General features: G+C 45.8%; 11 non-coding genes across 11 annotated transcripts; all 11 read right to left on the bottom strand.

The window, feature by feature from the left end:
* Positions 1-733: 733 nt before the first annotated feature.
* TRNAN-GUU (transfer RNA asparagine (anticodon GUU)) lies at positions 734-806 on the bottom strand. Its single transcript has one exon. It is a non-coding gene; the product is annotated as a tRNA-Asn (tRNA).
* Positions 807-1,901: 1,095 nt separating this feature from the next.
* On the bottom strand, positions 1,902-1,974 carry TRNAN-GUU (transfer RNA asparagine (anticodon GUU)). Its single transcript has one exon. It is a non-coding gene; the product is annotated as a tRNA-Asn (tRNA).
* A 221-nt stretch (positions 1,975-2,195) lies between these two features.
* On the bottom strand, positions 2,196-2,268 carry TRNAN-GUU (transfer RNA asparagine (anticodon GUU)). Its single transcript has one exon. It is a non-coding gene; the product is annotated as a tRNA-Asn (tRNA).
* Positions 2,269-2,489: 221 nt separating this feature from the next.
* On the bottom strand, positions 2,490-2,562 carry TRNAN-GUU (transfer RNA asparagine (anticodon GUU)). The gene has a single exon. It is a non-coding gene; the product is annotated as a tRNA-Asn (tRNA).
* Positions 2,563-3,660: 1,098 nt separating this feature from the next.
* Positions 3,661-3,733, bottom strand: TRNAN-GUU (transfer RNA asparagine (anticodon GUU)). The gene has a single exon. It is a non-coding gene; the product is annotated as a tRNA-Asn (tRNA).
* A 1,092-nt stretch (positions 3,734-4,825) lies between these two features.
* Positions 4,826-4,898, bottom strand: TRNAN-GUU (transfer RNA asparagine (anticodon GUU)). Its single transcript has one exon. It is a non-coding gene; the product is annotated as a tRNA-Asn (tRNA).
* Positions 4,899-5,560: 662 nt separating this feature from the next.
* TRNAN-GUU (transfer RNA asparagine (anticodon GUU)) lies at positions 5,561-5,633 on the bottom strand. Its single transcript has one exon. It is a non-coding gene; the product is annotated as a tRNA-Asn (tRNA).
* Positions 5,634-5,994: 361 nt separating this feature from the next.
* Positions 5,995-6,067, bottom strand: TRNAN-GUU (transfer RNA asparagine (anticodon GUU)). Its single transcript has one exon. It is a non-coding gene; the product is annotated as a tRNA-Asn (tRNA).
* Positions 6,068-7,899: 1,832 nt separating this feature from the next.
* On the bottom strand, positions 7,900-7,972 carry TRNAN-GUU (transfer RNA asparagine (anticodon GUU)). The gene has a single exon. It is a non-coding gene; the product is annotated as a tRNA-Asn (tRNA).
* A 1,246-nt stretch (positions 7,973-9,218) lies between these two features.
* TRNAN-GUU (transfer RNA asparagine (anticodon GUU)) lies at positions 9,219-9,291 on the bottom strand. The gene has a single exon. It is a non-coding gene; the product is annotated as a tRNA-Asn (tRNA).
* Positions 9,292-11,416: 2,125 nt separating this feature from the next.
* TRNAN-GUU (transfer RNA asparagine (anticodon GUU)) lies at positions 11,417-11,489 on the bottom strand. Its single transcript has one exon. It is a non-coding gene; the product is annotated as a tRNA-Asn (tRNA).
* Positions 11,490-12,723: the final 1,234 nt, after the last annotated feature.

The following is a 12,723-nucleotide window of genomic DNA, read 5'->3' as shown; positions in this document are numbered from 1 at the left end:
ACCGCTCCCGGATGGGCTCGAACCACCAACCTTTCGGTTAACAGCCGACGGCGTTAACCATTGAAATTGAAGCCCAACGATTAAATGTTCGTCAGGTATTTTTAAAAAACTCTGATATTTACACTACATCTAAGACCTCACAACACAGCTCCCGGATGGGCTCGAACCACCAACCTTTCGGTTAACAGCCGACGGCGTTAACCATTGCTTCACGGAAGCCCAAAAATTAAATGTTCGTCAGGTATTGTGGAAAAACTTTGACTTTTTACGTCACATCTGAGACCTCACAACACCGCTCACGGATGGGCTCGAACCACCAACTTTTCGGTTAACAGCCGAACGCGCTAACCATTGCGCCACGGAAGCCCAAAGATTAAATGTTCGTCAGGTATTTTTAAAAAACTCTGAATTTTACGTTACATCTAAGACCTCACATTACCGCTCCCGGATGGGCTCGAACCACCAACCTTTCGGTTAACAGCCGAACGCGCTAACCATTGCGCCACGGAAGCTCAAAAATTAAATGGTCGTCAGGTATTGTGGAAAAACTTTGACTTTTTACGTCACATCTGAGACCTCACAACACCGCTCCCGGATGGTCTCGAACCACCAACCTTTCAGTTAACTGCCGAACGCGCTAACCATTGCGCCACGGAAGCCCAAAGATTAAATGTTCGTCAGGTGTTGTGGAAAAACTTTGGCATTTGACATTACGTTTGAGATCTCACAACACCGCTCCCGGGTGGGCTCGAACCACCAACCTTTCGGTTAACAGCCGAACGCGCTAACCATTGCGCCACGGAAGCTCAAAAATTAAACGGTCGTCAGGTATTGTGGAAAAACTTTGACTTTTTACGTTACATTTGAGACTTCACAACACGGCAGCCGGGTGGGCTCGAACCACCAACCTTTTGGTTAACATCCGAACGCGCTAACCTTCGAGCCAAGGAAGCTCAGAAATGAAATGGTCGTCAGGTATTGTGGAAAAACTCTGACTTTTTACGTCACATCCGAGACTTCAAAACACCGCTCCCGGATGGGCTCGAACCACAAACCTTTTGAATAACAGCTGAACGCGCTAACCATTGCGCCACGGAAGCCCAAAGATTAAATGTTCGTCAGGTATTTTTAAAAAACTCTGAATTTTACGTTACATCTAAGACCTCACAACACCGCTCCCGGATGGGCTCGAACCACCAACCTTTCGGTTAACAGCCGACGGCGTTAACCATTGAAACGGAAGCCCAACGATTAAATGTTCGTCAGGTATTTTTAAAAAACTCTGATATTTACACTACATCTAAGACCTCACAACACAGCTCCCGGATGGGCTCGAACCACCAACCTTTCGATTAACAGCCGACGGCGTTAACCATTGCTTCACGGAAGCCCAAAAATTAAATGTTCGTCAGGTATTGTGGAAAAACTTTGACTTTTTACGTCACATCTGAGACCTCACAACACCGCTCACGGATGGGCTCGAACCACCAACTTTTCGGTTAACAGCCGAACGCACTAACCATTGCGCCACGGAAGCCCAAAGATTAAATGTTCGTCAGGTATTTTTAAAAAACTCTGAATTTTACGTTACATCTAAGACCTCACATTACCGCTCCCGGATGGGCTCGAACCACCAACCTTTCGGTTAACAGCCGAACGCGCTAACCATTGCGCCACGGAAGCCCAAAAATTAAATGTTCGTCAGTTATTTTTAAAAAACTCTGAATTTTACGTTACATCTAAGACTTCACAACACCGCTCCCGGATGGGCTCGAACCACCAACCTTTCGGTTAACAGCCGACGGCGTTAACCATTGAAACGGAAGCCCAACGATTAAATGTTCGTCAGGTATTGTGGAAAAACTTTGGATTTTTACGTTACATGTGAGATTTCACAACACCGCTCCCGGGTGGGCTCGAACCACCAACCTTTCGGTTAACAGCCGAACGCGCTAACCATTGCGCCACGGAAGCTCAAAAATTAAATGGTCGTCAGGTATTGTGGAAAAACTTTGACTTTTTACGTCACATCTGAGACCTCACAACACCGCTCCCGGATGGTCTCGAACCACCAACCTTTCAGTTAACTGCCGAACGCGCTAACCATTGCGCCACGGAAGCCCAAAGATTAAATGTTCGTCAGGTGTTGTGGAAAAACTTTGGCATTTGACATTACGTTTGAGATCTCACAACACCGCTCCCGGGTGGGCTCGAACCACCAACCTTTCGGTTAACAGCCGAACGCGCTAACCATTGCGCCACGGAAGCTCAAAAATTAAACGGTCGTCAGGTATTGTGGAAAAACTTTGACTTTTTACGTCACATCTGAGACCTCACAACACCGCTCCCGGATGGTCTCGAACCACCAACCTTTCAGTTAACTGCCGAACGCGCTAACCATTGCGCCACGGAAGCCCAAAGATTAAATGTTCGTCAGGTGTTGTGGAAAAACTTTGGCATTTGACATTACGTTTGAGATCTCACAACACCGCTCCCGGGTGGGCTCGAACCACCAACCTTTCGGTTAACAGCCGAACGCGCTAACCATTGCGCCACGGAAGCTCAAAAATTAACCGGTCGTCAGGTATTGTGGAAAAACTTTGGCTTTTTACGTTACATTTGAGACTTCACAACACGGCAGCCGGGTGGGCTCGAACCACCAACCTTTTGGTTAACATCCGAACGCGCTAACCTTCGAGCCAAGGAAGCTCAGCAATGAAATGGTCGTCAGGTATTGTGGAAAAACTCTGACTTTTTACGTCACATCCGAGACTTCAAAACACCGCTCCCGGATGGGCTCGAACCACAAACCTTTTGAATAACAGCTGAACGCGCTAACCATTGCGCCACGGAAGCCCAAAGATTAAATGTTCGTCAGGTATTTTTAAAAAACTCTGAATTTTACGTTACATCTAAGACCTCACAACACCGCTCCCGGATGGGCTCGAACCACCAACCTTTCGGTTAACAGCCGACGGCGTTAACCATTGAAACGGAAGCCCAACGATTAAATGTTCGTCAGGTATTTTTAAAAAACTCTGATATTTACACTACATCTAAGACCTCACAACACAGCTCCCGGATGGGCTCGAACCACCAACCTTTCGGTTAACAGCCGACGGCGTTAACCATTGCTTCACGGAAGCCCAAAAATTAAATGTTCGTCAGGTATTGTGGAAAAACTTTGACTTTTTACGTCACATCTGAGACCTCACAACACCGCTCACGGATGGGCTCGAACCACCAACTTTTCGGTTAACAACCGAACGCGCTAACCATTGCGCCACGGAAGCCCAAAGATTAAATGTTCGTCAGGTATTTTTAAAAAACTCTGAATTTTACGTTACATCTAAGACCTCACATTACCGCTCCCGGATGGGCTCGAACCACCAACCTTTCGGTTAACAGCCGAACGCGCTAACCATTGCGCCACGGAAGCTCAAAAATTAAATGGTCGTCAGGTATTGTGGAAAAACTTTGACTTTTTACGTCACATCTGAGACCTCACAACACCGCTCCCGGATGGTCTCGAACCACCAACCTTTCAGTTAACTGCCGAACGCGCTAACCATTGCGCCACGGAAGCCCAAAAATTAAATGTTCGTCAGGTGTTGTGGAAAAACTTTGGCATTTGACATTACGTTTGAGATCTCACAACACCGCTCCCGGGTGGGCTCGAACCACCAACCTTTCGGTTAACAGCCGAACGCGCTAACCATTGCGCCACGGAAGCTCAAAAATTAAACGGTCGTCAGGTATTGTGGAAAAACTTTGACTTTTTACGTTACATTTGAGACTTCACAACACGGCAGCCGGGTGGGCTCGAACCACCAACCTTTTGGTTAACATCCGAACGCGCTAACCTTCGAGCCAAGGAAGCTCAGAAATGAAATGGTCGTCAGGTATTGTGGAAAAACTCTGACTTTTTACGTCACATCCGAGACTTCAAAACACCGCTCCCGGATGGGCTCGAACCACAAACCTTTTGAATAACAGCTGAACGCGCTAACCATTGCGCCACGGAAGCCCAAAGATTAAATGTTCGTCAGGTATTTTTAAAAAACTCTGAATTTTACGTTACATCTAAGACCTCACAACACCGCTCCCGGATGGGCTCGAACCACCAACCTTTCGGTTAACAGCCGACGGCGTTAACCATTGAAACGGAAGCCCAACGATTAAATGTTCGTCAGGTATTTTTAAAAAACTCTGATATTTACACTACATCTAAGACCTCACAACACAGCTCCCGGATGGGCTCGAACCACCAACCTTTCGGTTAACAGCCGACGGCGTTAACCATTGAAACGGAAGCCCAACGATTAAATGTTCGTCAGGTATTTTTAAAAAACTCTGATATTTACACTACATCTAAGACCTCACAACACCGCTCACGGATGGGCTCGAACCACCAACTTTTCGGTTAACAGCCGAACGCGCTAACCATTGCGCCACGGAAGCCCAAAGATTAAATGTTCGTCAGGTATTTTTAAAAAACTCTGAATTTTACGTTACATCTAAGACCTCACATTACCGCTCCCGGATGGGCTCGAACCACCAACCTTTCGGTTAACAGCCGAACGCGCTAACCATTGCGCCACGGAAGCCCAAAAATTAAATGTTCGTCAGTTATTTTTAAAAAACTCTGAATTTTACGTTACATCTAAGACTTCACAACACCGCTCCCGGATGGGCTCGAACCACCAACCTTTCGGTTAACAGCCGACGGCGTTAACCATTGAAACGGAAGCCCAACGATTAAATGTTCGTCAGGTATTGTGGAAAAACTTTGGATTTTTACGTTACATGTGAGATTTCACAACACCGCTCCCGGGTGGGCTCGAACCACCAACCTTTCGGTTAACAGCCGAACGCGCTAACCATTGCGCCACGGAAGCTCAAAAATTAAATGGTCGTCAGGTATTGTGGAAAAACTTTGACTTTTTACGTCACATCTGAGACCTCACAACACCGCTCCCGGATGGTCTCGAACCACCAACCTTTCAGTTAACTGCCGAACGCGCTAACCATTGCGCCACGGAAGCCCAAAGATTAAATGTTCGTCAGGTATTGTGGAAAAACTTTGGCATTTGACATTACGTTTGAGATCTCACAACACCGCTCCCGGGTGGGCTCGAACCACCAACCTTTCGGTTAACTGCCGAACGCGCTAACCATTGCGCCACGGAAGCTCAAAAATTAAACGGTCGTCAGGTATTGTGGAAAAACTTTGGCTTTTTACGTTACATTTGAGACTTCACAACACGGCAGCCGGGTGGGCTCGAACCACCAACCTTTTGGTTAACATCCGAACGCGCTAACCTTCGAGCCAAGGAAGCTCAGAAATGAAATGGTCGTCAGGTATTGTGGAAAAACTCTGACTTTTTACGTCACATCTGAGACCTCACAACACCGCTCACGGATGGGCTCGAACCACCAACCTTTCGGTTAACAGCCGAACGCGCTAACCATTGCGCCACGGAAGCCCAAAAATTAAATGGTCGTCGGCTATTGTAGAAACACTTTGGCTTTTTACGTTACATGTGAGAGCTCACAACACCGCTCCCGGGTGGGCTCGAACCACCAACCTTTCGGTTAACAGCCGAACGCGCTAACCATTGCGCCACGGAAGCCCAAAGATTAAATGTTCGTCAGGAATTTTTAAAAAACTCTGAATTTTACGTTACATCTAAGACCTCACATTACCGCTCCCGGATGGGCTCGAACCACAAACCTTTTGAATAACAGCTGAACGCTCTAAACATTGCGCCACGGAAGCCCAAAAATGTTCGTCAGTTATTTTTAAAAAACTCGGAATTTTACGTTACATCTAAGACCTCACAACACCGCTCCCGGATGGGCTCGAACCACCAACCTTTCGGTTAACAGCCGACGGCGTTAACCATTGCGCAACGGAAGCCCAAAGATTAAATGTTCGTCAGGTATTGTGGAAAAACTTTGGATTTTTACGTTACATGTGAGATCTCACAACACCGCTCCCGGGTGGGCTCGAACCACCAACCTTTCGGTTAACAGCCGAACGCGCTAACCATTGCGCCACGGAAGCCCAAAGATTAAATGTTCGTCAGGTATTGTGGAAAAACTTTGACTTTTTACGTCACATCTGAGACTTCACAACACCGCTCCCGGATGGGCTCGAACCACAAACCTTTTGAATAACATCTGAACGCTCTAACCATTGCGCCACGGAAGACCAAAAATTAAATGTTCGTCAGTTATTTTTAAAAAACTTTGAATTTTACGTTACATCTAAGACCTCACAACACCGCTCCCGGATGGGCTCGAACCACCAACCTTTCGGTTAACAGCCGACGGCGTTAACCATTGTGCAACGGAAGCCCAAAGATTAAATGTTCGTCAGGTATTGTGGAAAAACTTTGACTTTTTACGTCACATCTGAGACTTCACAACACCGCTCCCGGATGGGCTCGAACCACAAACCTTTTGAATAACAGCTGAACGCTCTAACCATTGCGCCACGGAAGCCCAAAAATTAAATGTTCGTCAGTTATTTTTAAAAAACTCTGAATTTTACGTTACATCTAAGACCTCACAACACCGCTCCTGGATGGGCTCGAACCACCAACCTTTCGGTTAACAGCCGACGGCGTTAACCATTGTGCAACGGAAGCCCAAAGATTAAATGTTCGTCAGGTATTGTGGAAAAACTTTGACTTTTTACGTCACATCTGAGACTTCACAACACCGCTCCCGGATGGGCTCGAACCACAAACCTTTTGAATAACAGCTGAACGCTCTAACCATTGCGCCACGGAAGACCAAAAATTAAATGTTCGTCAGTTATTTTTAAAAAACTCTGAATTTTACGTTACATCTAAGACCTCACAACACAGCTCCCGGATGGGCTCGAACCACCAACCTTTCGGTTAACAGCCGACGGCGTTAACCATTGCTTCACGGAAGCCCAAAAATTAAATGTTTGTCAGGTATTGTGGAAAAACTTTGACTTTTTACGTCACATCTGAGACTTCACAACACCGCTCCCGGATGGGCTCGAACCACAAACCTTTTGAATAACAGCTGAACGCTCTAAACATTGCGCCACGGAAGCCCAAAAATTAAATGTTCGTCAGTTATTTTTAAAAAACTCTGAATTTTACGTTACATCTAAGACCTCACAACACCGCTCCCGGATGGGCTCGAACCACCAACCTTTCGGTTAACAGCCGAACGCGGCAACCATTGCGCCACGGAAGCTCAAAAATTAAACGGTCGTCAGGTATTGTGGAAAAACTTTGGCTTTTTACGTTACATTTGAGACTTCACAACACGGCAGCCGGGTGGGCTCGAACCACCAACCTTTTGGTTAACATCCGAACGCGCTAACCTTCGAGCCAAGGAAGCTCAGAAATGAAATGGTCGTCAGGTATTGTGGAAAAACTCTGACTTTTTACGTCACATCCGAGACTTCAAAACACCGCTCCCGGATGGGCTCGAACCACAAACCTTTTGAATAACAGCTGAACGCGCTAACCATTGCGCCAAGGAAGCCCAAAGATTAAATGTTCGTCAGGTATTTTTAAAAAACTCTGAATTTTACGTTACATCTAAGACCTCACATTACCGCTCCCGGATGGGCTCGAACCACAAACCTTTTGAATAACAGCTGAACGCTCTAAACATTGCGCCACGGAAGCCCAAAAATTAAATGTTCGTCAGTTATTTTTAAAAAACTCGGAATTTTACGTTACATCTAAGACCTCACAACACCGCTCCCGGATGGGCTCGAACCACCAACCTTTCGGTTAACAGCCGACGGCGTTAACCATTGCGCAACGGAAGCCCAAAGATTAAATGTTCGTCAGGTATTGTGGAAAAACTTTGGATTTTTACGTTACATGTGAGATCTCACAACACCGCTCCCGGGTGGGCTCGAACCACCAACCTTTCGGTTAACAGCCGAACGCGCTAACCATTGCGCCACGGAAGCCCAAAGATTAAATGTTCGTCAGGTATTGTGGAAAAACTTTGACTTTTTACGTCACATCTGAGACTTCACAACACCGCTCCCGGATGGGCTCGAACCACAAACCTTTTGAATAACATCTGAACGCTCTAACCATTGCGCCACGGAAGACCAAAAATTAAATGTTCGTCAGTTATTTTTAAAAAACTCTGAATTTTACGTTACATCTAAGACCTCACAACACCGCTCCCGGATGGGCTCGAACCACCAACCTTTCGGTTAACAGCCGACGGCGTTAACCATTGCTTCACGGAAGCCCAAAAATTAAATGTTTGTCAGGTATTGTGGAAAAACTTTGACTTTTTACGTCACATCTGAGACTTCACAACACCGCTCCCGGATGGGCTCGAACCACAAACCTTTTGAATAACAGCTGAACGCTCTAAACATTGCGCCACGGAAGCCCAAAAATTAAATGTTCGTCAGTTATTTTTAAAAAACTCTGAATTTTACGTTACATCTAAGACCTCACAACACCGCTCCCGGATGGGCTCGAACCACCAACCTTTCGGTTAACAGCCGAACGCGGCAACCATTGCGCCACGGAAGCTCAAAAATTAAACGGTCGTCAGGTATTGTGGAAAAACTTTGGCTTTTTACGTTACATTTGAGACTTCACAACACGGCAGCCGGGTGGGCTCGAACCACCAACCTTTTGGTTAACATCCGAACGCGCTAACCTTCGAGCCAAGGAAGCTCAGAAATGAAATGGTCGTCAGGTATTGTGGAAAAACTCTGACTTTTTACGTCACATCCGAGACTTCAAAACACCGCTCCCGGATGGGCTCGAACCACAAACCTTTTGAATAACAGCTGAACGCGCTAACCATTGCGCCAAGGAAGCCCAAAGATTAAATGTTCGTCAGGTATTTTTAAAAAACTCTGAATTTTACGTTACATCTAAGACCTCACATTACCGCTCCCGGATGGGCTCGAACCACAAACCTTTTGAATAACAGCTGAACGCTCTAAACATTGCGCCACGGAAGCCCAAAAATTAAATGTTCGTCAGTTATTTTTAAAAAACTCGGAATTTTACGTTACATCTAAGACCTCACAACACCGCTCCCGGATGGGCTCGAACCACCAACCTTTCGGTTAACAGCCGACGGCGTTAACCATTGCGCAACGGAAGCCCAAAGATTAAATGTTCGTCAGGTATTGTGGAAAAACTTTGGATTTTTACGTTACATGTGAGATCTCACAACACCGCTCCCGGGTGGGCTCGAACCACCAACCTTTCGGTTAACAGCCGAACGCGCTAACCATTGCGCCACGGAAGCCCAAAGATTAAATGTTCGTCAGGTATTGTGGAAAAACTTTGACTTTTTACGTCACATCTGAGACTTCACAACACCGCTCCCGGATGGGCTCGAACCACAAACCTTTTGAATAACATCTGAACGCTCTAACCATTGCGCCACGGAAGACCAAAAATTAAATGTTCGTCAGTTATTTTTAAAAAACTCTGAATTTTACGTTACATCTAAGACCTCACAACACCGCTCCCGGATGGGCTCGAACCACCAACCTTTCGGTTAACAGCCGACGGCGTTAACCATTGTGCAACGGAAGCCCAAAGATTAAATGTTCGTCAGGTATTGTGGAAAAACTTTGACTTTTTACGTCACATCTGAGACTTCACAACACCGCTCCCGGATGGGCTCGAACCACAAACCTTTTGAATAACAGCGTAACGCTCTAACCATTGCGCCACGGAAGCCCAAAAATTAAATGTTCGTCAGTTATTTTTAAAAAACTCTGAATTTTACGTTACATCTAAGACCTCACAACACCGCTCCCGGATGGGCTCGAACCACCAACCTTTCGGTTAACAGCCGACGGCGTTAACCATTGTGCAACGGAAGCCCAAAGATTAAATGTTCGTCAGGTATTGTGGAAAAACTTTGACTTTTTACGTCACATCTGAGACTTCACAACACCGCTCCCGGATGGGCTCGAACCACAAACCTTTTGAATAACAGCGTAACGCTCTAACCATTGCGCCACGGAAGCCCAAAAATTAAATGTTCGTCAGTTATTTTTAAAAAACTCTGAATTTTACGTTACATCTAAGACCTCACAACACCGCTCCCGGATGGGCTCGAACCACCAACCTTTCGGTTAACAGCCGACGGCGTTAACCATTGTGCAACGGAAGCCCAAAGATTAAATGTTCGTCAGGTATTGTGGAAAAACTTTGACTTTTTACGTCACATCTGAGACTTCACAACACCGCTCCCGGATGGGCTCGAACCACAAACCTTTTGAATAACAGCTGAACGCTCTAACCATTGCGCCACGGAAGCCCAAAAATTAAATGTTCGTCAGTTATTTTTAAAAAACTCTGAATTTTACGTTACATCTAAGACCTCACAACACCGCTCCTGGATGGGCTCGAACCACCAACCTTTCGGTTAACAGCCGACGGCGTTAACCATTGTGCAACGGAAGCCCAAAGATTAAATGTTCGTCAGGTATTGTGGAAAAACTTTGACTTTTTACGTCACATCTGAGACTTCACAACACCGCTCCCGGATGGGCTCGAACCACAAACCTTTTGAATAACAGCTGAACGCTCTAACCATTGCGCCACGGAAGACCAAAAATTAAATGTTCGTCAGTTATTTTTAAAAAACTCTGAATTTTACGTTACATCTAAGACCTCACAACACAGCTCCCGGATGGGCTCGAACCACCAACCTTTCGGTTAACAGCCGACGGCGTTAACCATTGCTTCACGGAAGCCCAAAAATTAAATGTTTGTCAGGTATTGTGGAAAAACTTTGGCTTTTTACGTTACATTTGAGACTTCACAACACGGCAGCCGGGTGGGCTCGAACCACCAACCTTTTGGTTAACATCCGAACGCGCTAACCTTCGAGCCAAGGAAGCTCAGAAATGAAATGGTCGTCAGGTATTGTGGAAAAACTCTGACTTTTTACGTCACATCCGAGACTTCAAAACACCGCTCCCGGATGGGCTCGAACCACAAACCTTTTGAATAACAGCTGAACGCGCTAAACATTGCGCCAAGGAAGCCCAAAGATTAAATGTTCGTCAGGTATTTTTAAAAAACTCTGAATTTTACGTTACATCTAAGACCTCACATTACCGCTCCCGGATGGGCTCGAACCACAAACCTTTTGAATAACAGCTGAACGCTCTAAACATTGCGCCACGGAAGCCCAAAAATTAAATGTTCGTCAGTTATTTTTAAAAAACTCGGAATTTTACGTTACATCTAAGACCTCACAACACCGCTCCCGGATGGGCTCGAACCACCAACCTTTCGGTTAACAGCCGACGGCGTTAACCATTGCGCAACGGAAGCCCAAAGATTAAATGTTCGTCAGGTATTGTGGAAAAACTTTGGATTTTTACGTTACATGTGAGATCTCACAACACCGCTCCCGGGTGGGCTCGAACCACCAACCTTTCGGTTAACAGCCGAACGCGCTAACCATTGCGCCACGGAAGCCCAAAGATTAAATGTTCGTCAGGTATTGTGGAAAAACTTTGACTTTTTACGTCACATCTGAGACTTCACAACACCGCTCCCGGATGGGCTCGAACCACAAACCTTTTGAATAACATCTGAACGCTCTAACCATTGCGCCACGGAAGACCAAAAATTAAATGTTCGTCAGTTATTTTTAAAAAACTCTGAATTTTACGTTACATCTAAGACCTCACAACACCGCTCCCGGATGGGCTCGAACCACCAACCTTTCGGTTAACAGCCGACGGCGTTAACCATTGTGCAACGGAAGCCCAAAGATTAAATGTTCGTCAGGTATTGTGGAAAAACTTTGACTTTTTACGTCACATCTGAGACTTCACAACACCGCTCCCGGATGGGCTCGAACCACAAACCTTTTGAATAACATCTGAACGCTCTAACCATTGCGCCACGGAAGACCAAAAATTAAATGTTCGTCAGTTATTTTTAAAAAACTCTGAATTTTACGTTACATCTAAGACCTCACAACACCGCTCCCGGATGGGCTCGAACCACCAACCTTTCGGTTAACAGCCGACGGCGTTAACCATTGTGCAACGGAAGCCCAAAGATTAAATGTTCGTCAGGTATTGTGGAAAAACTTTGACTTTTTACGTCACATCTGAGACTTCACAACACCGCTCCCGGATGGGCTCGAACCACAAACCTTTTGAATAACAGCGTAACGCTCTAACCATTGCGCCACGGAAGCCCAAAAATTAAATGTTCGTCAGTTATTTTTAAAAAACTCTGAATTTTACGTTACATCTAAGACCTCACAACACCGCTCCCGGATGGGCTCGAACCACCAACCTTTCGGTTAACAGCCGACGGCGTTAACCATTGTGCAACGGAAGCCCAAAGATTAAATGTTCGTCAGTTATTGTGGAAAAACTTTGACTTTTTACGTCACATCTGAGACTTCACAACACCGCTCCCGGATGGGCTCGAACCACAAACCTTTTGAATAACAGCTGAACGCTCTAACCATTGCGCCACGGAAGCCCAAAGATTAAATGTTCGTCAGGTATTTTTAAAAAACTCTGAATTTTACGTTACATCTAAGACCTCACATTACCGCTCCCGGATGGGCTCGAACCACCAACCTTTCGGTTAACAGCCGAACGCGCTAACCATTGCGCCACGGAAGCCCAAAAATAAAATGTTCGTCAGTTATTTTTAAAAAACTCTGATATTTACACTACATCTAAGA

This window comes from Phalangium opilio, unplaced genomic scaffold (genome assembly GCF_054372755.1).
Source record: "Phalangium opilio isolate 3A_F unplaced genomic scaffold, DU_Popi_V2 ptg000352l_1, whole genome shotgun sequence".
Taxonomy (NCBI): domain Eukaryota; kingdom Metazoa; phylum Arthropoda; class Arachnida; order Opiliones; family Phalangiidae; genus Phalangium; species Phalangium opilio.
Note: the sequence above shows the minus strand (reverse complement) of the source record. Positions and strands in the feature narration are given on the sequence as shown.